At 37.8% G+C, this 24,089-nt stretch overlaps 1 protein-coding gene and 1 pseudogene across 1 annotated transcript in view; one reads left to right on the top strand and one right to left on the bottom strand.

Annotated features, from left to right (window-relative positions):
- The window catches only part of MOB3C (MOB kinase activator 3C), an 810,703-nt gene that overhangs the window by 703,700 nt on the left and 82,914 nt on the right, over positions 1-24,089 (bottom strand). The gene's annotated exons all lie outside the window — the stretch shown is intronic.
- Positions 4,963-21,264, top strand: LOC122814239 (annotated as a pseudogene).

Here is a 24,089-nt window from a genome sequence, read left to right as displayed (position 1 = left end):
TATATATATATATATATATATATTATAATATATATTGTGTGTAGAGGTAGAAATGTTCTGAATAGGGCAATTTTGTTATTATTGGTGCATGCATTTTGCTTCATTGCCTACTGGAAAAATGTTCAAACAATAAATTTAAAATGCGCTCTAACTTACGTCTAACAAGTGTGCTGTATTATACAAGGAATATAATTTGATAAACTCAAGAAGGTGTATCAAAGAACACATGTATGTTTCTTGTTTTGTGTGCAAGGGGCCTCTGATTTGAAAACAGCCCAAAGGTAATCTTTAACCACCACTGGCCAGATGCATTTTCTTTGGATGTGGTGTGGGTTTTAATGCTGTTTCAATGACTGTGAGTTTCAAGGTCAGAGAAATTTTAATGCCAAGTCTATTTTCATTGTGAGACAGTATTGCTTTGTTTAGCAAATATCAGTTAGTGTTTGTGCATTGTGCTATAAAATGTAAAAAATAAAATCCAAATAATCACTGTAGAAGTAAAGCAGCAAGCACACGTTAGTGTTTATGGTAAATGGAGTGAAACCTCACGGTCTCTCAGAATCAGAATAGGTGAACATCGAAGTGATATTCGGAATCACAAAATCAGTAATGCCTTATACCAACATTCCATTAAACATCCATCTGCGAAATTTATATTTACGGTCATTGACAAAATACAGGGGAATAGACAAAATCAGTTGGGTTGGCCAAGTATTCTTAGTAACAAAGAAAAATACTGGATCATACATTTGGGAGCTCTATTCCCACCTGGACTAAATGACCATTTATAATTTACCTTATATTTGTATTACACATTATACTTTGGTAACATCTGTTTATTTATTTAAGATTATATGGTTATTTATATTATATTATATTTTGTGTTTTGAATAATTGACCAGATCATCACACTATGGGAAGTGCACTTTATTCAACAAAGGTTCTGCACACTTTAAACTAATCACATGCAGTTAAGTGAAAGCCATTTGTTAATTGGCTATGGAATTATATATAAATATGGAGTGTGCTCAATGGAGTTTGTCTTTGTTATCTGTCCTCACTGAAGAAGGTGTTCTACCGAAACTAGTTTGAGGTTATGTTTTAAACATATTTTTCTGTTGTGGTGAGAGTATTATGGTGCTTTAAGCACCTACTTTATTCCAATAAAGCCTTTGGAACCGTTTTGCTGGCCTTTGTTTGTTTCCTAAGATGATGTTGGGCCGTGCAAGCTTGAACGCGTGGGTTTGTGTGCAAATGGAGTGAAATAGCCAGGTGATGGGATACTGGAATGGCTGCAGGGGGACTCTGGTGTTATATTTTGGTTCTGTTCTTTAGTTTGCATTTGAAAGTTGGTATCCCACAATTCCTTTGGAGTGGGTGGGGTTGTGTAATTATGTATGCAATTTTTGCGTTAATCAGCGCACAGATTTGTACCTATTTTTCATGGGCCTGAATGTTGTGGAGAGATGGATATATACCACAGAGGCTACCACTGTTCCATAACAAAGTATCTATAAAAATAAAACAAAGCTCATCCGTTCATATTCAAATGCAACTTGGATTTAAGGATGGGCAATAGAAAATGTAATCCACGATTGCCCCTCATGCCACAAATGGATAGAGGCAGTTCCTAAATGCTGCATCTCTTATATTGGTCCCCTCAAATTATCTATGGAATGATCACAGTTATTCTCACTAGGGCTAATAGACAATTATCAGCCATGTGATAGGTAAGACCAATCAGAAAATGTTAATTCAAGAATCAAGCACCAAAAGGGAATTGGCTAAGCTTAAAAAGTCCTCCAAGTGATCCTATGTTGTGGTAGTAAATAGTTATAAAAAATTCCCCTTTTTAGAACACTAAGTGCCCCTCTCACCCTCCATCCCCCCCCCCCCAGTCTTCAACAGCTTCCGGCGCCTCTGGTCAGTGGTTGGAAGGCTAGGTAATGTATTGCTCTGAAGGCATTTACAGTTAATTTATACCCCACATTGAGGGGAAGTCTAAAGTATTTAATCTTGTTAACGGTTTGTTGGCAATAAACAGTACCCAAATAAAGAACACTAAATAAAGTGTTGTTTTCTTTCAAGATTATGGTCTGTTAGGCCTATTTTATGCCTTTTGCACCTTCTGTCCATACGGATTGTGATGAATACCATATCCCTTGAATCTAATCCTTAAAATTCATAGACCTCCTCTTGCTTCATTCACTCCAACCTACTTACACCATAACTACATTCCAAAACATAAAGGCAGAGTAGTACAGCCATGCGACCAAGAAAGAAGAGCTGTCGACTTGTGAAATCCACCAAAGAAATACATACTGATGAGGCTGTGGGTTCACCCCAAATTATCACAGAGAATAAAAGGCCATGAGTTGTTAACGACCTAGTCGCTACAGGGTTCAATTCCCACACTCTTCATTTGCCTACTGTATGACCTTAATTAAATAACTTAGCCAGACAATGCTAGGAAGCAACTTGGAACTACTGTGTGACCTTGATTAATTTAACCAGACAGTGCTTGGGAGTACCTATCTGTGTCCACACCACAAAGTATTGCTTTCACTACATCTAGTACCATATCAGTCAACTTGTCCAAGTGGTCACTGTGCCACGCTATGCCATGCTAACCATGCTATTTATGGTTTTGGAAGATAATAATGTTCTATAACAATGTTACTGACTAAATTATTACAATATAGAAACAATAACTTATATAGTGACACAGGGTCATATGTTTATTGCAATGGTGAAATGTATATAGGTTGGAAGTAGACTTGATTTGCCAAACTATTTTTTGCATTAATGCCTGACATATTTTTTGATGAAACATAAAAGTGACTTTTGACATTTTTTGGGATTCATTATATATTTGTTGGGATTGTATTTGACCTGCAGGGGTTTTTTGTTTCTATTTGTCTTAAAAGTATAGTCATCCTAATTTTGGTCATTTAAGGTATACATATACATAGTGCAGATATTCATTCATTGGGGTCTTAGACATATTGTAGTTTGGTTATAACTATATATTCTTGGTTCCTATATTTTATAGGGAACTAATAATATATAACTTTTTAAGCTACATAGGTTAGCCACTGTAGAAATTTATACAGTGATTGGATGAAAATATGTGAATGGTTTTTTATAACTTTCAGTATTTCACTCTGTTTCATTATGCTAGTTGGACAGCAGTTTTACTAATTATTGTACACTTATTGTGGCCTATTGAATGTTGTGAGTTGTTTGATCATATTCTATTAATAGACCATTGTTTGTGGTTAGGGTATCACATGCTTGGTTTTAGTTACATCTATGATGGTATTCTCTGTTAGGTGTGATTACCAAGTTTTCTTTTGTGAAATTTAAGATGCTCAATATTTAAGGTCAACAAAGGGTCTATGTTACATCATCACATTTGTGTATAGTCGTGGGGTGACTCTATTCCCTTGCTGTCTGTTATATATTATTATTGGATGACCTACGAAAACTGGCTTTATGATTGTGTTATATGATTAATAACTAATATTAACAAGTAGACCTTCCTTGCCTTTTCTCTTATCCTTGAATCTATTGTATCCCCATATAGGGCCTCTTCCTTGGATATCCGGTCAACACATTGAATTTTATTATGGATTTAGACCAAATATTACACGGGTTATGTGCTGATAGGGAAGACATAGCCATATTTGGCTTGGGAGATATCCCAAGCAACAACCTAAGCAAAAACAACCCTAACAGTGAGGGGGGTTGTGACTTGGCATTCCGTAAGCTAGAAAAAGGCCTTAAGGGCCTCAGAGCAAACATTTGGCATTTGAGGTTGTTCAAAGCCTATTTTCACAAGAATTTGGCACCGAGAGGTCTCCGTATTAAGCTCCGTCCTCTTGTAGGCAGATCTGAACAGAGGCTAACAGAGGAATGGGATGATGCCCTAAGGAAGGGTTCAATGGTATTTGTAAAAATTCTATTAGATTATTATGAGAGAACAGTAGATCTCTTGCTCAAGGAGGTCCAAGATTTAAGTACAGATTGCCAAAACTATAAATCTAGTGCTAAATATTCTAGTTGTGTTGACCGGTTGTCTAAGGAACTGACGACCTATGATAATATGGTAAAAGAAAGAAAACTTAAAAAATTTTCTAGGGATACACATGATTATGAGAGAGGTCAACCCTTTCAAGTTCAAAGAAGTGTGCGATTCAAGGATTTGGGATCAGGGGTGAGTGGAGGAAGATCAAAGAAAAGACCTAGGTCTATTTTGAAACAACATGACCTAAGTTATACCAGTACATCAGGGGAGGAGTCATCCTATACTGACAGCGAGGGAGGCACCAGTGTTCAATCACCACTTAAAAAGAAAACTCAATCAAAGTTCCCTTTAGACATGTTGGGCAATCCCGAGGGGGGAGGAAACACAAGGGTAGACATGAATACAGATTCCATGACAGGGCTAGTTCAGGCACTGTTGAACAAATAGTTGAACCATTTGATAATGTTTTAAACCTGTCTGATCATATACTTACAAAGGAACAACACTGTATTCTTAATAATGGATTGGGTTTTGTTCCCAGCTTCTTTTCTGACCATTATTCGGTATCTGTTGATGTGTTGGAATTTTGTAGGAAACTGAATTTAAAAATCTTTTTCAATGATCAGAATAACTGTTCCACTCAAAGATCTACTGATTTTACTTTTAAAAAATCAACATTTCAACCTCCTATGAATAAAAATGTAGGGATTTTCCAACAAGCAGTATTGAGGGACTTACATTTTCCACACTTTGATACTAATATAGCTCAAGACAACATTACTTCTTTGGAGAGACAAGCTCTCTCGGAATTGAGACAAAATCATAAAATTGTAATCATTCAAGCGGACAAAGGGGGTGCAGTGGTTGTTTTGAATACTGATTATTATGTACAGGAAGGACTAAAACAATTGTCAGATACCAAGTGCTACATGCACATGGGGGTAGACCCGACTCTTCGCTTCAAACAAGATATAGATCAGTTTATTCAAGAAGCTGTACAAGAAGGAATTATTTCACAGAAGACTGCTCAACATCTTCAAGTCAATGATCCACAAAAACAAATTCTATATTTGTTACCAAAAATCCATAAATCTATCACTACTCCCCCTGGGAGACCCATTGTGTCGGGACATGGATCCCTTACAGAACCTCTATCTGCATTCCTAACATCATATTTAAAGCCACTATTGCCTATAGTCAGAGCCCGTATACAGGATACAACTGAATTTCTTAATATCATTGTTGATACCCAACTGGATCCGGAATGGATCATGTGTACTTTAGATGTGAAATCGTTGTATACCAGTATTCCACACTGGGCCGGCCTACAGGCTTTGGATTATTGGCTTCAAAAAGCTGATCTCTATCCACCAGGATTTAATACGTTACTAGTATGTATGTCTGAGCATGTCCTCAACAAGAATGTTTTTTTCTTTCAGGGTGATTGTTATTGGCAATTGAGAGGTACAGCTATGGGGGCCTCCTTTGCCCCAAAATATGCCAATCTTTTTATGGCATACTTGGAGGAATGTCTTATTTACGATCCCCTGCATAACATTTATTTAGTTGAGATGGACATTTGGAGGCGCTATCTTGATGATTGCTGGATGGTGTGGCGTGCGGATGTAAGCTATTTGTTGGAATTTGTGGAACATTTGAATAATAATATTTGGGGTATTGAATTTTCGATAACATATCATAAGTCAACCATTGACTTTTTGGATGTTACGGTATATCGCAATGAGGATAATACCCTGAATACAAAAATACATAGGAAATACCCACAGTTCAACACATTATTACACTCTTCAAGCATGCACCCACGTCACACCATCCGCAATATTCCAAAATCACAATATTTACATATTAAACGTATTAACTCGTCTTTGGTGGATTATGAGGACGCTAAACAGGATTTAAACAAGAGATTTTTGGATAGAGGTTACTTGTATAGGGACATCTCTAGAGCAAGGGTGTGGACAGATCAACATGAGAGATCGGATCTTTTACGATACAAAAAGAAGGATGGTGTTATGGATGATACCATAAGATTTATTACCACTTTTGGGAAAAATCACCAACTCATTAGAAATGTGTTGAACAATAATTGGAATATACTTATGGCTAATGACCATCTTCGTCATATATTGACTGAACAATGTTCTATTTCCTACAGGAGGGGGAAAACTTTGGGCATGCTATTTTCCCACTATAAACATCGGGATAGTGGGGGTGCCACATATATACAACTTACTATCACTGGGGATGAACTTTTGGGGACGTTCTCTTGTGGTCATTGTTCTTCTTGTGGAAATGTCAATAAAATTAAACAATTTTCCAGTGCCAATACTAGTAAGATATTTGACACTCGTATCTTTGCCAATTGTTCATCCAGTTGGGTGATTTATTTAGCTACATGCCATTGCCAAGCTTTCTATGTAGGTAAAACCTCACGGTCTCTCAGAATCAGAATAGGTGAACATCGAAGTGATATTCGGAATCACAAAATCAGTAATGCCTTATACCAACATTCCATTAAACATCCATCTGCGAAATTTATATTTACGGTCATTGACAAAATACAGGGGAATAGACAAAATCAGTTGGGTTGGCCAAGTATTCTTAGTAACAAAGAAAAATACTGGATCATACATTTGGGAGATCTATTCCCACCTGGACTAAATGACCATTTATAATTTACCTTATATTTGTATTACACATTATACTTTGGTAACATCTGTTTATTTATTTAAGATTATATGGTTATTTATATTATATTATATTTTGTGTTTTGAATAATTGACCAGATCATCACACTATGGGAAGTGCACTTTATTCAACAAAGGTTCTGCACACTTTAAACTAATCACATGCAGTTAAGTGAAAGCCATTTGTTAATTGGCTATGGAATTATATATAAATATGGAGTGTGCTCAATGGAGTTTGTCTTTGTTATCTGTCCTCACTGAAGAAGGTGTTCTACCGAAACTAGTTTGAGGTTATGTTTTAAACATATTTTTCTGTTGTGGTGAGAGTATTATGGTGCTTTAAGCACCTACTTTATTCCAATAAAGCCTTTGGAACCGTTTTGCTGGCCTTTGTTTGTTTCCTAAGATGATGTTGGGCCGTGCAAGCTTGAACGTGCGTGGGTTTGTGTGCAAATGGAGTGAAATAGCCAGGTGATGGGATACTGGAATGGCTGCAGGGGGACTCTGGTGTTATATTTTGGTTCTGTTCTTTAGTTTGCATTTGAAAGTTGGTATCCCACAATTCCTTTGGAGTGGGTGGGGTTGTGTAATTATGTATGCAATTTTTGCGTTAATCAGCGTACAGATTTGTACCTATTTTTCATGGGCCTGAATGTTGTGGAGAGATGGATATATACCACAGAGGCTACCACTGTTCCATAACAAAGTATCTATAAAAATAAAACAAAGCTCATCCGTTCATATTCAAATGCAACTTGGATTTAAGGATGGGCAATAGAAAATGTAATCCACGATTGCCCCTCATGCCACAAATGGATAGAGGCAGTTCCTAAATGCTGCATCTCTTATATTGGTCCCCTCAAATTATCTATGGAATGATCACAGTTATTCTCACTAGGGCTAATAGACAATTATCAGCCATGTGATAGGTAAGACCAATCAGAAAATGTTAATTCAAGAATCAAGCACCAAAAGGGAATTGGCTAAGCTTAAAAAGTCCTCCAAGTGATCCTATGTTGTGGTAGTAAATAGTTATAAAAAATTGCCCTTTTTAGAACACTAAGTGCCCCTCTCACCCTCCATTCCCCCCCCCCCCAGTCTTCAACAGCTTCCGGCGCCTCTGGTCAGTGGTTGGAAGGCTAGGTAATGTATTGCTCTGAAGGCATTTACAGTTAATTTATACCCCACATTGAGGGGAAGTCTAAAGTATTTAATCTTGTTAACGGTTTGTTGGCAATAAACAGTACCCAAATAAAGAACACTAAATAAAGTGTTGTTTTCTTTCAAGATTATGGTCTGTTAGGCCTATTTTATGCCTTTTGCACCTTCTGTCCATACGGATTGTGATGAATACCATATCCCTTGAATCTAATCCTTAAAATTCATAGACCTCCTCTTGCTTCATTCACTCCAACCTACTTACACCATAACTACATTCCAAAACATAAAGGCAGAGTAGTACAGCCATGCGACCAAGAAAGAAGAGCTGTCCCGACTTGTGAAATCCACCAAAGAAATACATACTGATGAGGCTGTGGGTTCACCCCAAATTATCACAGAGAATAAAGGCCATGAGTTGTTAACGACCTAGTCGCTACAGGGTTCAATTCCCACACTCTTCATTTGCCTACTGTATGACCTTAATTAAATAACTTAACCAGACAATGCTAGGAAGCAACTTGGAACTACTGTGTGACCTTGATTAATTTAACCAGACAGTGCTTGGGAGTACCTATCTGTGTCCACACCACAAAGTATTGCTTTCACTACATCTAGTACCATATCAGTCAACTTGTCCAAGTGGTCACTGTGCCACGCTATGCCATGCTAACCATGCTATTTATGGTTTTGGAAGATAATAATGTTCTATAACAATGTTACTGAGGCTCAATAGATATGCACACCACATTACAAACTACATTAAAATTGTAAAGGGGCCAGGGCAGAACATCTAGTATATATATTGTAAGGAGTAGCAATTACTGAAAGTATGTGAAGAGTTGTAAACTCCAGTTAATACTGTAGCATTTGTGTGATCCACAGTGACTATACATTTAGAGTATCATGAGTGGAGCATCCACATACAGGATACTCTGGCATTAACTTCCTTCCTTTATTATCCCCTTATCCAACAAACTTAATTTGCATTTGTCTGTCTAGTCTGTTAGCCTGTTGTGGACATTGTATGAAACAACCCCCCCAGCAGTGAATCCTTTTCACACCAACTATGTAGTCATTTCATTACAACATGCCCTTGTCCACACATATGGTGGATGGACATCTGCTTCCTTCCTCCATGACCAGCTAGCCTGCACATCTTCTAGCCTCAGCTAGCAGTTAATCAAGCACTAGGTACCATCCTAGGCTACAGCAGGAAAAAAAGCTGTCCAGTAATTGCTTGGCTATAATCCACTCCCCAAGTCATCCCTTCAAATACTCATAGCAGGTTTTGAACACCAACTTTTGGTAATACAACAGTTTGTCTGTCTGGTAGTGAACTGGCAAACAGGTGAATATTTCATAGTATGTAAGTTTTATAATTCCATAAACTCACTAACCCTGCCTGAAGTAGATGTATGAAGTAACATATGCTACTGGTGATCGTTTGAATTTTATATTTGTTTTGACACAAGTCTAATGTGAAAATTGGGTGGGAAAATTTTCTCATTATACTCACAAAGAATACTAAATAAGTATTTACTTGTTGCCTTTGAATAGTATGTTTTGTTTACTTTTATCATCCATTTGGTATACTTATTTTCTTTATACATACATAAATATATATATATATATATATATATATATATATATATATAGGGTCTATATCACGTTGTCAAACTTTTAAATGTTCGAATGTCATACGGTTGACACCATATGATCGAACATTTAAAAGTTCAAACATTTCAAAGGAGATCTCCGTACCATGCGGAATGGGAAGATTTCCCTTTTCTGCACTGTAGTGCAATCTCGGAGTTGGTATATTTAAAGAGTGGGGGGTATGGGGGTGCAGCCCCCCCCACATGGGGGTTGCATGGGGGCTTACCCCCTTGCTTAAACCGTTCAGGTAGGTTCTTTCTTTAGTTTACTTTTTTTACTACATTTTTGAACTTTTAAAAGTTTGATCATATGGTGTCGACTATATGACATTCGACTTTTAAAAGTTTGATTATGTAATATAGATGCTATATATATATATATATATATATATATATATATATATATATATATATATATACATACATACATACACATATATATATATATATATATATATACATACATATATATATATATATATATATATATATATATATATATATATATATACATATATAAAAGGATAAAGGGACTCCAAAATCTGTCCTATGCTGCCAGATTGAAGAAACTCCAGCTCTATTCAGTCGCATACCGTCTGCTCAGAGGTGACATGTGCCTGACATACAAGGCCATGTCCAACCCAGAATTAATGGACATGCTCCACCTCAAAAAATCCAAATCCACCAAAACCACTAGAGCAAGCGACTTAAACCTTAGCACGGATATAAATAGGACATGCTGGAGGGATAGATTTATCACTCAGAGACTCCCTATGCTGTGGAATAAAATCCCGGTCCCTGTGAGGCAGAGCACCTCGCTGGCTCTGTTCAAGAGAAATCTTGACCTATGGATGGAAGATCGTAGGTTTACCCCGGGAATCATCTGTGTGTCACTGCTGGACAGAGGCACAACAAACTAATGGGTACAGTATTTTTTCATATAAGGGGTGGCGTAAGCCACAAAACTTTGGACTAGGCTTATAAATGCCTTAGGGCAGATAGCCTAGTATAAACCTATGAACCTATATATATATATATATATATATATATATATATATATATATATATATATATATATATATATATATATATACATACATACATACATGCATGGTGTATGCTTAAACCTACCTGTGTGTTTAGTTGTAACTGTATTTTTGCTGCATGTTATGTAAATGACGTTTGAGGGTTATGCATGGTAATTTTGCATCTCTTTATTCATATAATATACTCGGTGTTTGTTTATACTTACTACCCTATTTTTCACTTTGCAGAGTGTACATGCATATAGTTGAAAATGGTCTAACGCTAATCTACTTAGCTGGTTAACAAAGAAAAATAAATAAATAAATGTTACACATGATGAATGAAGACATGGACTCCCAGTGCACACCAAGCATGAAGGAAAAGGTAGTTGGTTATCAAGTAATAGGTGTTCAAACGTCTATTACTCTTAGAGTCATAAAGGTCCGACAGGGTGTTTGAGTTCCCCAAATGTCTGTCCTTAGCTCCCTGCTGTTCTCAATGTACATTGATAAGATGTTCACACATACACTGAAAGGATTTGTTTAATGAAATTCAGTGAGATGATCCACTCATCCACAGTGCAGATACACAGGGCAAGTTAGTGAGAGAGATGCAACTAGGTTACAGCATTCTTACAGCTTGGATAAGTACTAACAGACTCACAAAGAATAAAAAAGACATATATGATTATTGTAGCAAAAATGGAGACATTTTAAGCTTTAAACCTGAAAGAGCCTGTCAAATTGTCACAGAAAAGATTTCATTTCAGAAAAGAAGGTATCATTGTAATAACCCCCCCCCCCAAAAAAAAAAACACGGATAGCAGAGAACACAGCTGTGTAAATTTACATCTCTACCAGACCACTTACATTGATTCCTCAGCATCTCCTAAAAGCTAGAAAGTATAAGCCAAAAACTGTAAATTTCTTGCAGACTATATATCCTCGTGAAAAGCAACATTTTCATCAAAAGAAATCAAAAATCTCCATATTAGTAAGTCAGTACATTCAGACTTCTCTAAGTATTGTAATACATTATAATGATAAAAGATGAAAACAGAAAAACATATTTTACTCAGATTTTTTCGCATGTTATGTTTCACATCTTAGCAAATACAGCATCAGCAGCACTTTTACTTAACCATCCTGACTGTTCTGGATGCCTGTGCTCTGACTTATCAACAGAAATATTAAAAATGTCTACTATCAAAATGTATAAAGTAAGCAAGACTCATTATCTGTAAAACAGTACAGCATGTCAATTATGTTTTTCTCCAGCATTGTCTAAAGTTTCAGCTGATACCATGTGATGGTCTGTAGGTCACTTGGTTCTGGCAGTACTGACATAAATATCAAAATATTACCCTTCATAATGATAACTATCTGGGGATATCTGTAGTGTATTGCATTCTGTATGGACAGTGACGGTGCCTTTTCTGTATACCACGTGCGGTTCACTCAGTTCTGAAAATATTAATGTAAATATGAAAATATATGTAACAAGTGTCAGACTCCAAAGCACTGCTCTCTAGTCAGACATTTTAAGTGTCAGTTTGTTTATGACATCCTGCCTTTTTACATATTGCCTGGCATGAAATGGTTAAACCACTTACTTAAGGAAGTCAGCTCCAGAGTCATAAGAAGCAGTGGTTTCAGATGGAAATATGCTAAATACAAGTGGTACAGGTGTGAATGGCTTACATTCCACAAGTCAGAATCTCCTTCACATTCCAAAAATCTATAAACGTCAAGCATATTTTATCCTTTGCAAAGTGAATACACTCCCTCTCTTCAACTAGCATTAGAAAGTTTATTGGAGTTTATCAAGAGTTTTCTCAAACCAAAGAGTGTCTGCACTCTTAATAAACTAATAAAATGTTGTTTCGTCTTCCTTTTGCCCTTTTTGTTGGACCCTTACACTTCAGGCGTCTCTGTAGTTATTATTCTTTGCTCTACAAAGACTGTATTTTTCATTTTCTGACCCTGCCTAAATGTAAGGCTTATCCTCTTTGACCTTCACACAACTAAATAAGTGCTTACTGAAACTGAAATGATCAGATCTACAAATGTCTGTTATGCCTGGACTACAAGTGGTCCTGTGTCTTCTCTCAACTCACCATGCCATCACTCAAAGTGGTATTTTCCTCTCTAAAAAATTCTGATTTTATTTATTAACTTTGTATGTATTTTATTAACATCATCTGCCTGATTCTGCATTTTTGTTATTCTTGTATGTTGTTTCACTGACTTTGCAACATTGACTTGTGCAACTACAGATCAGTCTTACTAATTCATATAACTATGTACGCTGCATATTTGTATTTTTAGTAGCCCTGCACTGTATTATTGTTTTTTTAATGGGAGCTTTTTCCTTGGGTTTCCTCTGTAAATAGAATTTGCCTAGTAGGACTAACATGGTCAACAATAAAATTAAAATTAAATTAAATTGCCTACCACATATCACAAAATCATGCACATGTTCTTCGTTATAATATAAGATAATGCATTTTTCTTTTCCTGACGTAATCTTGGGTTATTTGTAGAAGTATACACCATATGGTAGTTTAAAAGTAGGGCCCTATTTAAAAAAAAAAGAAATAAAAAAAAAAAAATAAGAATACAACCATGTTTTCTGCAGCTGACAGGGGCAGAGTAAGCATGACACCAGTTATTTTAACACTGCTAGTTGAACAAGCAGCTGGGGGGTGGGGCTTGGAATGCATTTATACTTTCACCTAGGAGGCTATAGTTTAGCTTGGTGAAATTTTTTACTCTGATTTTGCCCTTTGTGAGTTCTGGTGTTAGTGCCAGCTCGAAGGTGACGGATTTGTGGTACGATTTAACTAATGAGGATCCAACAGTTGTGGCAGTGCAGCTGTTTGCAATGCAAAAGCACCCTCCTCAGCTTCAACAGGCAGATAAGCAAACGTCAAATCCTCTAAGGGCTCCTTTGAGAAAAACCTAGCAAGCACAGCCAAAGATAACTATAAGGCCTTTTACAGCTACGTACGTAGCCTAAAAGGTAGGACCCAAGCATATGCAGAAAGTACAGTTTTGTACCTACTATAAATGTAGATGTTCGAGTGTAGACACTGCTGCAGTCATTACACTTGGGTTATCCTGCCGTCAGGTTCCCCAGTCGGCCTGAGTTCCAAAGTCCTGGTCCGGCGTCGGTTGCTGTCGCCTCCTCCCTGACGTCAGTGTGGCAGGGGTACAAAAGACGCAGCTGACTCCATTTTCTTCAGTCTTTCTTGCCCCAGATGTCAGGTGCCCCCAAATAGGTAGGCAATTTATATTGCTAATAAAACATACATAAGAAAAGCAAACAACAACTTTCAGGTACCAGCAAATACTCCCCATAGGTAGTAAAGGGTAGAAGGCATGGGTACGTACCAGCAAGTAAGAGGGGAAGGAGGGAGGGAGGGTAACCTGGACTGCAGCAGTGTATACACTCAAACATCTACATTTATGGTAGGTACTAAACTGCACTATGCTCATCGTGTTACACTGCTGCAGTCATTACACTTGGGTAGAATCCCAAAGCTGAGGTAGTGAGGCTGGTTCTATAAAGCATTAGGGGTGGCTATTAGGCCCTGCAGCACTGCAGTTGCGAAGCCAGCCCTGGATTTAGAGTAAAGAGGCAGATGGTAATGCTTGGTGAAGGTATGCACAGAACTCCAAGTTGCTGCTTCCAAGATATCCTTGGTAGGTGCTCCTCTGAGGTAGGCAGTTGAAGTGGCTGTTGCCCTAGTGGAGTGAGATCTAATGCTGCTAGGTACAGGTTTGCCATGGTGTATATAGCAAAAACGTATACAATGTCCTATCCATTTTGAAATAGTCTGTTTAGAAATGGCTTTTCCCTGTGCTCCCAGAGCATATGCTGCCAATAATTGCTCAGATTTTCTGAAAGCTTTGGTTTTGTCCAGGTAGAAGCGTAACTGCCTATGAATGTCCAAAGAATGCAGTAGTCTCTCCCCTTTATTCTGTGGTTTTGGATAAAAAGTTGGCAAGTGAATAGTTTGGTTTAGAGCCACACTTGATACCACCTTTGGCATAAACGTAGGGTTAGTTCTTAAAGACACCCTGTCCTGGTGGAAAATGAGGAAAGGTTCCACTCCCATTAGTGCCTGTAATTCTGAAACTCTTCATGCTGATGTTATTGCCAGGAGCAGAGCAGTTTTCAGAGAGATATATTTTAATTCTGCTGTGCTAGCTGGCTCAAAAGGAGGTAAAGTTATTTTTTCCAAAACAAAGTTGAGGTCCCAAGTTGGAGTAGGTGCTCTACGGGGCGGTCTTATGTGTTTAGGCCCTCTGAGGTACTGTTTTAGCAAGGGATTAGAGAAAATTGGTGGATTTGTGTTGTAATGAGCAGAGATGGCAGAGGCGTGGATCTTGATGGATGAAAAGGAGAGGCCTTTGTCCAGCATCTCAGTTAAATACTGTAGTATCTGAAGAATGTTTGGGACAAGAGGGTCAAGGTTGTGAGCCTGGTTCCAGGCACAGAATCTCTTCCATTTATCCGAATAGGCTTTCCTGGTACTAGGCCTTCTGGCCTCCAGAATGACATCCATAACAGCTTTGGAGAGAGGCATGGCTTGCTTTACTAAGGAATTTTCCATGCAGCTAGGTTTAAGGTCATGGCTTGTCTGCAGAGGGGGTAGGAGTGTGTGCCCCCTTGCTTGTTTATGTACCACATAACTGTAGTGTTGTCTATCTTTAGTAGTAGTTGCCCTGGATGCAGCAGGTCCTTGAAAGCTATAAGGGCATTTTGTACAGCTAGCATCTCTTTTTGATTGACGTGAAGATGCCTTTGTTCTGCGGGCCACTTGCCCTAAACGGTGGAGGATCCAGGAATTTGCAAAGGGGGGGGGCACAGTCTGGTTAGTTGACTACTGGGTGAAAGCGGGAAAGTGAGACACTGGGTTTGGTGGTTGTGAAAAGATTACCTTAATAAGTTCTGACATCACGTGTGAAAAGACACATGAATTGTTTTTAACCCTTTTGAGATATCCCATCTTCAAGTTTTCCCTTAGTAGCATTTGTGTTATCATCTAGTAGCACTACTCTTAGACCTTCCTCCCTTTACCCTCTTTGCTTTTTCAGTTTCTGACAAATATGGATGGACAATTTCTTACATTTTCTCCTGCCAGTCTGATCAGTATGGGCATCCTGAGACAGTGTAGTAACTGTATTAAATGCAGGTTTCTCCACCATGCTGGCTATTTTTGTGGTTTTATTCATTTTTTAGTGCCGTGCAGTTTCTGTCCATGCAAGTGGTCTTTGTTGTAGTGTAGCAACTGCCTGGTGTACTTGGACAACCCTCTACTACTACCACCTAGGAACATAATTTGTAAGAGATGTAAATATGTCAAGCACCTAGTGTCATTGCGCTCTCCCCCACAAACCAGTATATCTGGCACTGAGAATGTTGGCAACATGAATACCACAGCTCAAACACCACCCAAACCTACACCACACACTCCCACATATGCGTAGGCCCTCAACAAAAGTATACCCAAACAAGAGAGACTTCCGAGGCAAAACCTATGCAAACTACACAGCCCACCACACCACACATAGTACTCACACAAGTGTTGCACAGCCACTAAGGCCTAAACATAAACTCATCTTATTAGTCATAGGAGACTCCATTGTGAGACACACAGATGTGCCTCTCACCAGGCTGGATAAGGAGAAAGTCACGGTTAGTTGTTTGTCGGGTGCCAGAATCGGCCATATCATCAATGCACTCAAGTCTCAAACAGATATAAAACAGTTACATAACTGAAAAACTGTTACATCAAACAGGCAAAGTTTTACAACAAATGGAACATGTAATTGTTGCTGTGTTTACGATTTAAATATACTGGAGTTATTAAACAGAGAAAAAGCAGTACAGTAACAGTGATAAGGAGAGCAGAAGAAGAGAGAGAAAGAATCAGGAAAGAGAGAAGAACAAGAATAAAAAAAGAATGAAAATATGTTTTATACCCAGTGGCGTCTATTCCCTTTATTATCCTTTTATCATTTTTGCACCTTCTTAACCAATTGGGCAACACAATTGAATATTGCACTCCTGCTGTGATTGTAGTAGGGATATACATAATTTACTTGATAATTTAGTTAATTTAAACAAGGAAAAGAACACTTTCAAGACCAAAACTATAAAATGTCTGACAAATGAGTATTTATAGTATTTATAGTGGTCATACTGTGACTACTTTAACACAGTTAAATGCCACATCAGTGTTTGGATTTAATACCATGTGAACTGAGTAACTGAGGGATAGGAGGATACCTGTAAAACCAATGGTAAACTACTGCCCTTGGTATTATAAAGGACATCCCCACAGAAACAAACAAACACACACACACACACACACACACACACACACACACACACACACACACACACACACACACACACACACATCTCTCGACTGTCCAGATGTTTGCCTCATATTTTTGGTCTGTTCCTCATGAAATTTGTAATTCTCTGGCAAATCATTGACTACTGAAGCTACTAAATAATGACACACATTTCAGATGCACACTGTACATCCTTCAGAAAATACACCATAACATAAAACCTGTTATACTAGCACCTTTCAAAGTTTATATGAGCAATATTTAAAATAAGTCCCTATTTTTTGTCCTTTGTCCTCCCATTATGTTAGCCTTTGTCCAGATTTCTTACTCTAACCAGTTGTGAGGTATCACACACACACACCGATACATACATTCAAAACGTGAATGAATTGCACAGCACAGCCACTGGCAAAATGCATTTATTCATAGTTAGCTAGACATAAAATAATAATCCTTAGTGACATTACAGTCTACATACACTGGAATGAAGATATATAGAACAACCAGCAAATTACATGCATATCTTTGAAGTCTAGTGCTATCATCATAGTTACAGGCAAGTAAAAGAAAGACTACCATTTTGTCAGTCCATGAGGCTAACCTCTAGAAGGAAGGAGGCCCAGATATGCCTGTTTTGTTTTTTTTTTTTTTTTTACAATAAATAATGTTATTAGTTAACTGTATCTATGCTGTACTGGATTAGAAATAGCAAAATCCTAACCAATACTATCTCTGATACCTTTCCCATCTTTCCTTCACCTCCTTTCACACTTTATCTTCATCTCATACATTAATGTTTTTAGATTATATTATATTAGAGAGATTATTGTGTTATGCACATCACATAGTATGTGGGTTTGTATATTTCACATATGTGTAATATTGTATTATAAATCTCCCAATTCTTAAAAAAAAAAAAAAAAAAAAAATACATGTTCCTGTTCAGCGTTATATCTGTTATTACTTTTATTGTTACTTTTTATTAAACTATGTATTAATACTTTGGAGCTTTTCTCCCTGGGCCTCTACTAAAAATGGACATATATCCAGGTAGACTAGCCCGGTCAAAAAATGTAAAATAAATAAATAAAAATAAAAGGAATGTACCACTTATCTGTATACAGAATGATGGGGTGTATGTTTAAAACTGCAGAGGATGAATTACTTATATTCATTTAAAATTGTTTATATCGGGGGAATGTGTAAACAAGATATATTATACAAATTTAATAAACGGATACGTGGTTTACATTACTCCTAATAAACGGTGAAAACATTACTCTTTTCTGTATGGGTGTGTTTCAAAGTGTTTTTCTGTGTCTTGAGAGGAGTTCATTATGTTACTGTGTAGGAGAACATGTGCCTTAGAAGTCACTTGCTTGACACCGTGGGCACAAATTTTCTCCTGCGGTTTTATGCCCACTTGCAGTAGACAAACACAAATGTAAATAATGATTTTGCATTCATTTCGTGATTTTTTTATCTATTTTTCTCCAAAACGTGAATGAAATGCACAGTACAGTCACTGGCAAAATGCATTTATTCATAGTCAGCTAGACAGAAAACAATAATTACAAACACATTCATAGACAATGGCTTAGTTTAACTAGCATATAAGTCACGACTCTGAAGTGTCCCAAATTTTGTTTCATATTTCAGCCCTTTTCTGATAAATCACTGAAGATTACAGTCAGTCAGAGAAGCCAGATAATAGAATCTTACACTGTACTCTTAGACTGAGCCTAAAATTGGTCCATTGAGATCAGTGCAATACATTGGTAAACAAATTCTAAATAAATAGAAATAGTTGAGGGGGGTGTCCTGAATTCTTGAACAAAGACGTTGAGAACTATTATATATTTTAATAAGATCTGAAAGTGTTTTCTAAGTAAATATGAACATTATTTGCATGATAATAATTATCTTTCTCATATAGCTTCAATAAGATGTGTTTGATTTTATTTATTTATTTAGGCTTAGATGACCAGGTTAGTCCTACCTGTACTGGTATTCGTGTGTGAATATGCATTTGTGTGTATACCTGTGCACACTGCAATATAGAGATGGGATTAATTTGACTAGAAACTTAACATCTCGAGTCTGTTTTGTATTTTTTTATAATCACTGAAAATATACCAAATATAGTTATATTAATTTTCAGTGTATGGGTTAATACTCATTTCAATAACTTTGAAAATATTATCTTTATTACTTGCCTTTGTAGAGAGTTGTATACAGCTCTCCAAATTGTATTTGTTTTCAACTCCAAATCCCTCTAGCACAGCCGACAAAAAACGAATGAGAATTATCAACCTCAAACTCATTGTTTCAGTTTGACTGAGACTGTGATACAGTATTGGGGTAAACAGAGGACTTTGTGAAAACAAAATGTGATCCAATACTTACATAAAAATAGTCTGTGGAGAAAGGTAATGAAGTAATAAACATTAACTTAACAATCAGGCTATACCAAGTGGGGCTCGTAATTTATCATTTGTATAGCATTAACACACAATCTCACTGGCGGCCATGTCACTTGTGAGTTCTGGCCTTATCTCCATCATACTGTGTATATTTTTGACTCACATTTGCAGTCTGGTCCGCATAAAATGTGTGGTTTTCTGTCAAGTCACTGAGGACTGAAATCACTAAATAATGACATACATTTCAGTTACAGGCTTCATGCCCTTCAGAAAATGCATGAACGCAGATTGTTATTCTAGCAACTTTCTAAGCCTGTAAGAATACTATCTAAAATATGTTCATATTTTGGGCCTTTGCCCCCCACATCCCCCATTATTTTAGGCTTTGTCTAGATTTCTTGCGCTAAGAGGCTAAGGGGTATCCCTGTGTTTGAAGAATGAAGATTATTTCCAAATTATAAAGTCACACGTACCATATAAATACACTTAGCCATATTTCTTCTAAAATGGTACACACACATGCACATCTTGCAATCAAATGATTCTCCTCCTTGCCCCCATATGACTAAAGACTTGTGCCTGTCTGTCTGTCTGTCGGTTGCTTTTTGTGCCTGGGTGTGTCTGTATGTGTGTCAAGTGAGTGGATAAGGAACAAAAAATTATTACAGAGGGCATGAAAAATTCCCATCTCACAAATGAATGGTATTTTATGCTATAGAATAAATACCTCTAATATATTTTTTTCGTAAAAGTAATAACTGCTGTTGATTGAAGTTTAGTTATAATTAAACGTATTATGTCTCATTTAATAAAGTTTAGAATGATACATTTACGAGGAAATTGAGTGTGTGTTTCTTTGATAAAACTACCTAAGTAGGACTGTCCACAAAAAAAAAAAGTACAGTTAATAACCCTAAAGTGATTACTTGCCCCCGATTGCACTTTAATGTCATAGAGCAGCTTCCCTTGACGAAGAACTCCTTTGACATAATTTGAACATGTGATGGTCATATTAATTTGAAAATACTTGCAATTCCTGCAATAAAAAGTTTTAAAGAAAGGTTGCATCTCTTTCTTGTTTGTATGCCCAGAGAAGAAACAGAGGCTGCATCTAGCGCTACTTCTTTACATTTTCCTAACCTTGATTGCTTTTTCCAAACAATTTCCAAGAGCTTGCAGCTCTGATGATAGTTTATAAGAAAGGAATGTTGTCCAGTCTGGGCTGGGGATGGATCCCGTTGTGGGAAGATCAGTGGAATAGGTTCCTATCAAGATGTAATTCTTTCTGATGCCATCGATGGCCCCCATTTCCCTTTTGCTGGCGTAGATGATGGAGAAGAATGGCCAACAGTACTTTATAATAGGACTTGCAAATGTGCTGCAAGCTTCATGAGACCCAACTGTGGAGAATATTTCTTTGGCTTTACAGGGTCTACCTGCAATGAATGGAAATTACTAGTTAGAAAGAACATACTACAGCTTACTACAGCTGAAAAGGACAAGTATCCTGCCTATGTCAGTCTTGCAAAGCACACTCCTAGTAGAGACTATGTTATTGAGGTGGACACCACACCAGTGTTCCGGGACATAAACATTTATGATCTCTTTGTTTGGATGCATTACTACTCTTCCTGGGACACATTTGTAAACAAATCACGTATCTGAAGAAATATAGACTTTGTGCACAAAGTGCCAGGTTTCCTTCCATGGCACAGAGCTTACCTGCTTCTTTGGGAACACGAGCTCCAGAAAGTGACTGGAGATGAAAACTTCACCATTCCTTACTGGGACTGGAGAGATGCTGACGACTGCGACGTTTGCACTGATGAGTTTATGGGAGGACGGAATCCCAGTAACCGGAGCCTTATCAGCCCAGCCTCATTTTTTGCTTCTTGACAGGTAGGAATTTAGATATCAGTGATAATGTATGAGCTTTCCCACTAACCACAAAGAGTAGCATAAAGTATTCTGTAAACTGTTACGTAAAACAGTTGGAAAAAATACCACCCAGGTGCTTTTGAATTTTAAGTAATTTTGTTTTATTCTTAAAGTTGTATAAGCAACAACACAGTTTGGCATTGCAGCAAAGCTTATTCTGAAGAATATTAGCTTTGTCTGTAAGACTTTGACAGACACCAAATCATGTAGCGTACATGACAGGATGAGGGCGCTTTGGAGCCTCACGATGGCTAAGACTTCCCTGGGCATTATACTGTACACTACTTTCAATTAACCTCTTAGAGTAAGAACTCAGGATAAAACAAAAAAAAAGTGTAAGAAAGGACAAAGACTCCAAATCAGGAACAGATTTTAAATGTTGCGCTTATAAATTTTAAAAGTTGATAGACTAACAGGTTTGGCATTCGCACTAATTTTCTGAAATGTATGAACTCAGAAGCTCAAATGTTGTCACTGTTTACTCACTTAAATTCTCAATAATTTGCCAGAAAACCACACATTGTATGAGGAACATACAAAAATATGACACAAAATGAGGACATCCTGTGAAATTCTAACTAAAAATGGCTGTATGGATGTTATTGTCACTTGTGTACTTCAGTGTTATATTAGTAGCCTAGGGACTCTACTTCCACGTAATGGTTGTCCGGGCCTTCAGCAAGAAGTGTTGAATGATAACCGCCCACCTGCTGAGTTCACTTAGTTTCCTCTTGACACTTAGGAATCCTGGACCTAATGAATGATGCAGTTACATGCATGGAGTGGCCAGATCATTGCAGAATTGTGCACATTACTTTTTTTTCCTGTGTGTCTGCCAGGTGTTACTCTGCAGATGTCTGCAGCATCCGAAAACAAACATTGGGTCATCTGTGGCACAGACCATTATTTTATATTTAAAGTCTTACCACGGAGGCCAGAAGCATCACTAACAAATGCTTAATAAAGGTCGGCGAGTTATATATTAATTAATGCTGTAAGCGTGACAAATGCAGCACTCTTTCAACTACCGCTTTTTTGGCGCCTTGAAAATAATTGGTACTTCAATGAAAAATAGCAAATTACCTCAATGCAGCTCACTCCCTCACACTGGAAGAGCAGTTTTAAAGTCTTTTGTCTGGTTTTAAACTGTCTTGAACAGTCTGACCGTCGCAAGGTAAATAACTTTGACTCGTTATCACAGCTGTCACCAACGTGCCTAAATTAAAATGGAGATGCAGTTGGAGGATCGTGTCATCTGACTGCACCTCCAATCACATCTCCAATGTACAGTATTAGGTGCGTTGTTGACAGGATTCTCTGTAAGACATGCATTTAAAAAAAAAAGTCTAAAAAGGGGCCAGCACGCGCCCCTGCGCCCATGCCTAAATCCGCCACTGCTAAATACATTTTCCTGCCATGTGTGCTCCCCAGGCGTAATCCGATGCATCTGTTGCCTGGCTGTGGGTTGAGTAAAAGGCTGTTCCTTGTTGAGGTGACAAGCTTGATCCCACCATCGAAACTCCTGTTGAAGGCAAGGAATTAGTGGTATTGTTTCCAAACTTTGACAGTGTTGAGACCATACACTCTTTAGGTACCATTGTAGTTTCCTCATATGCAGTCTGGCATATGGAATTAGTAGAATGCAAGATGTCATGTAACCCAAGGCCTGCAGAATTTTTCTTGCAGGGAGTTGGGTTTGTGTTGCCATCAGTTGAAAGTATTGAGTCAATTGTCCTTGCTTGTCTGGCGTGAGATAAGCCATCTGGGCCGTTGTGTTCAAGATGGCACCCAGGAATATTATCTCTTGTGAGGGGAACTAGTTTGGATTTCTTTTCGTTTACTGTGTACCCCAGGCAACTTAATAACTTTTTTACAAACACTAGATGCTTTAGAAGAATGTCCTTGCTCTCTGCTTAAATTAGGCAGTCGTCCAGGTATGGATAAATTTGAATTCCTTTCTGTCTGCAAAATGCAATTACTGGTGCCAGGCACTTTGTGAAGACCCTGGGCGCAGTAGATAAGCCAAAGGGCAGTGCAGAGAATTGATAGTGCATTGAACCAGCTATGAATCTGAGGTATCTTCTGCAATTTTGTCTGATAGGGACATGCAGGTATGCCTCCTTGTGGTCCAAGGTCACGAGCCAAGCTTTCTTGCCCAGCATGGGAAGAAGCTGCTGAAGTGTCAACATTTTGAATTTCGGAACATCCAGGTAAATGTTTAGAGAAGAAAGATCCAGAATGGGCCTCCAGGCTTTGTCTTTTCTGGGCACCAGAAAGAGTCGAGTAAAATCCTTGTCCTTGTTCCTGTGGTGGTACCTGTTGAATAGCTCTCATGTCTACGAGTGCTGTAATTTGTTTTTGAGCCTCTGCCCATTGATTTTGTGGCAAATTTGGCATTCCTTTTAACCTTGGCAGAGTGTGAAAGTGGAACCTGTAACCCTGAGATTCAATGTTGAGAACCCATTTGTCTTTGTTGATCATTTGCCAATTGTGATAGAAAAGTGCCAGTTTTCCTCCCAAGGGGGCTGCCAAGAGAGAGCTGTTTGGCAGCTGTAGTGGGAAGTCATTGGGGCTGCTTTTTATATGGTTGGGTCCTGTCTTCCCCTTCTTTTGGCCTGGTGCACCCCATTGTCGAGGCCTGTAAGGACCTTGTGGTTGACCTCTACCTCTTGGACGTCTGTATCTGTCCCTCTGAGGTCTGTCTGTAACTGGAAAGGACCAATTCTTTGTTGGCCAATTTCTGCTAAATGCAGGAGGCTGAACCTGTAAGAAATCCTTCACCG

The sequence above is a fragment of the Protopterus annectens genome, chromosome 10.part0 (genome assembly GCF_019279795.1).
Source record: "Protopterus annectens isolate FY-2018-M chromosome 10.part0, PAN1.0, whole genome shotgun sequence".
In the NCBI taxonomy this organism is placed as follows: Eukaryota; Metazoa; Chordata; order Ceratodontiformes; family Protopteridae; genus Protopterus; species Protopterus annectens.
The sequence above is the reverse complement of the archived record's forward strand: the minus strand, read 5'-3'. Positions and strand labels throughout refer to the sequence as shown.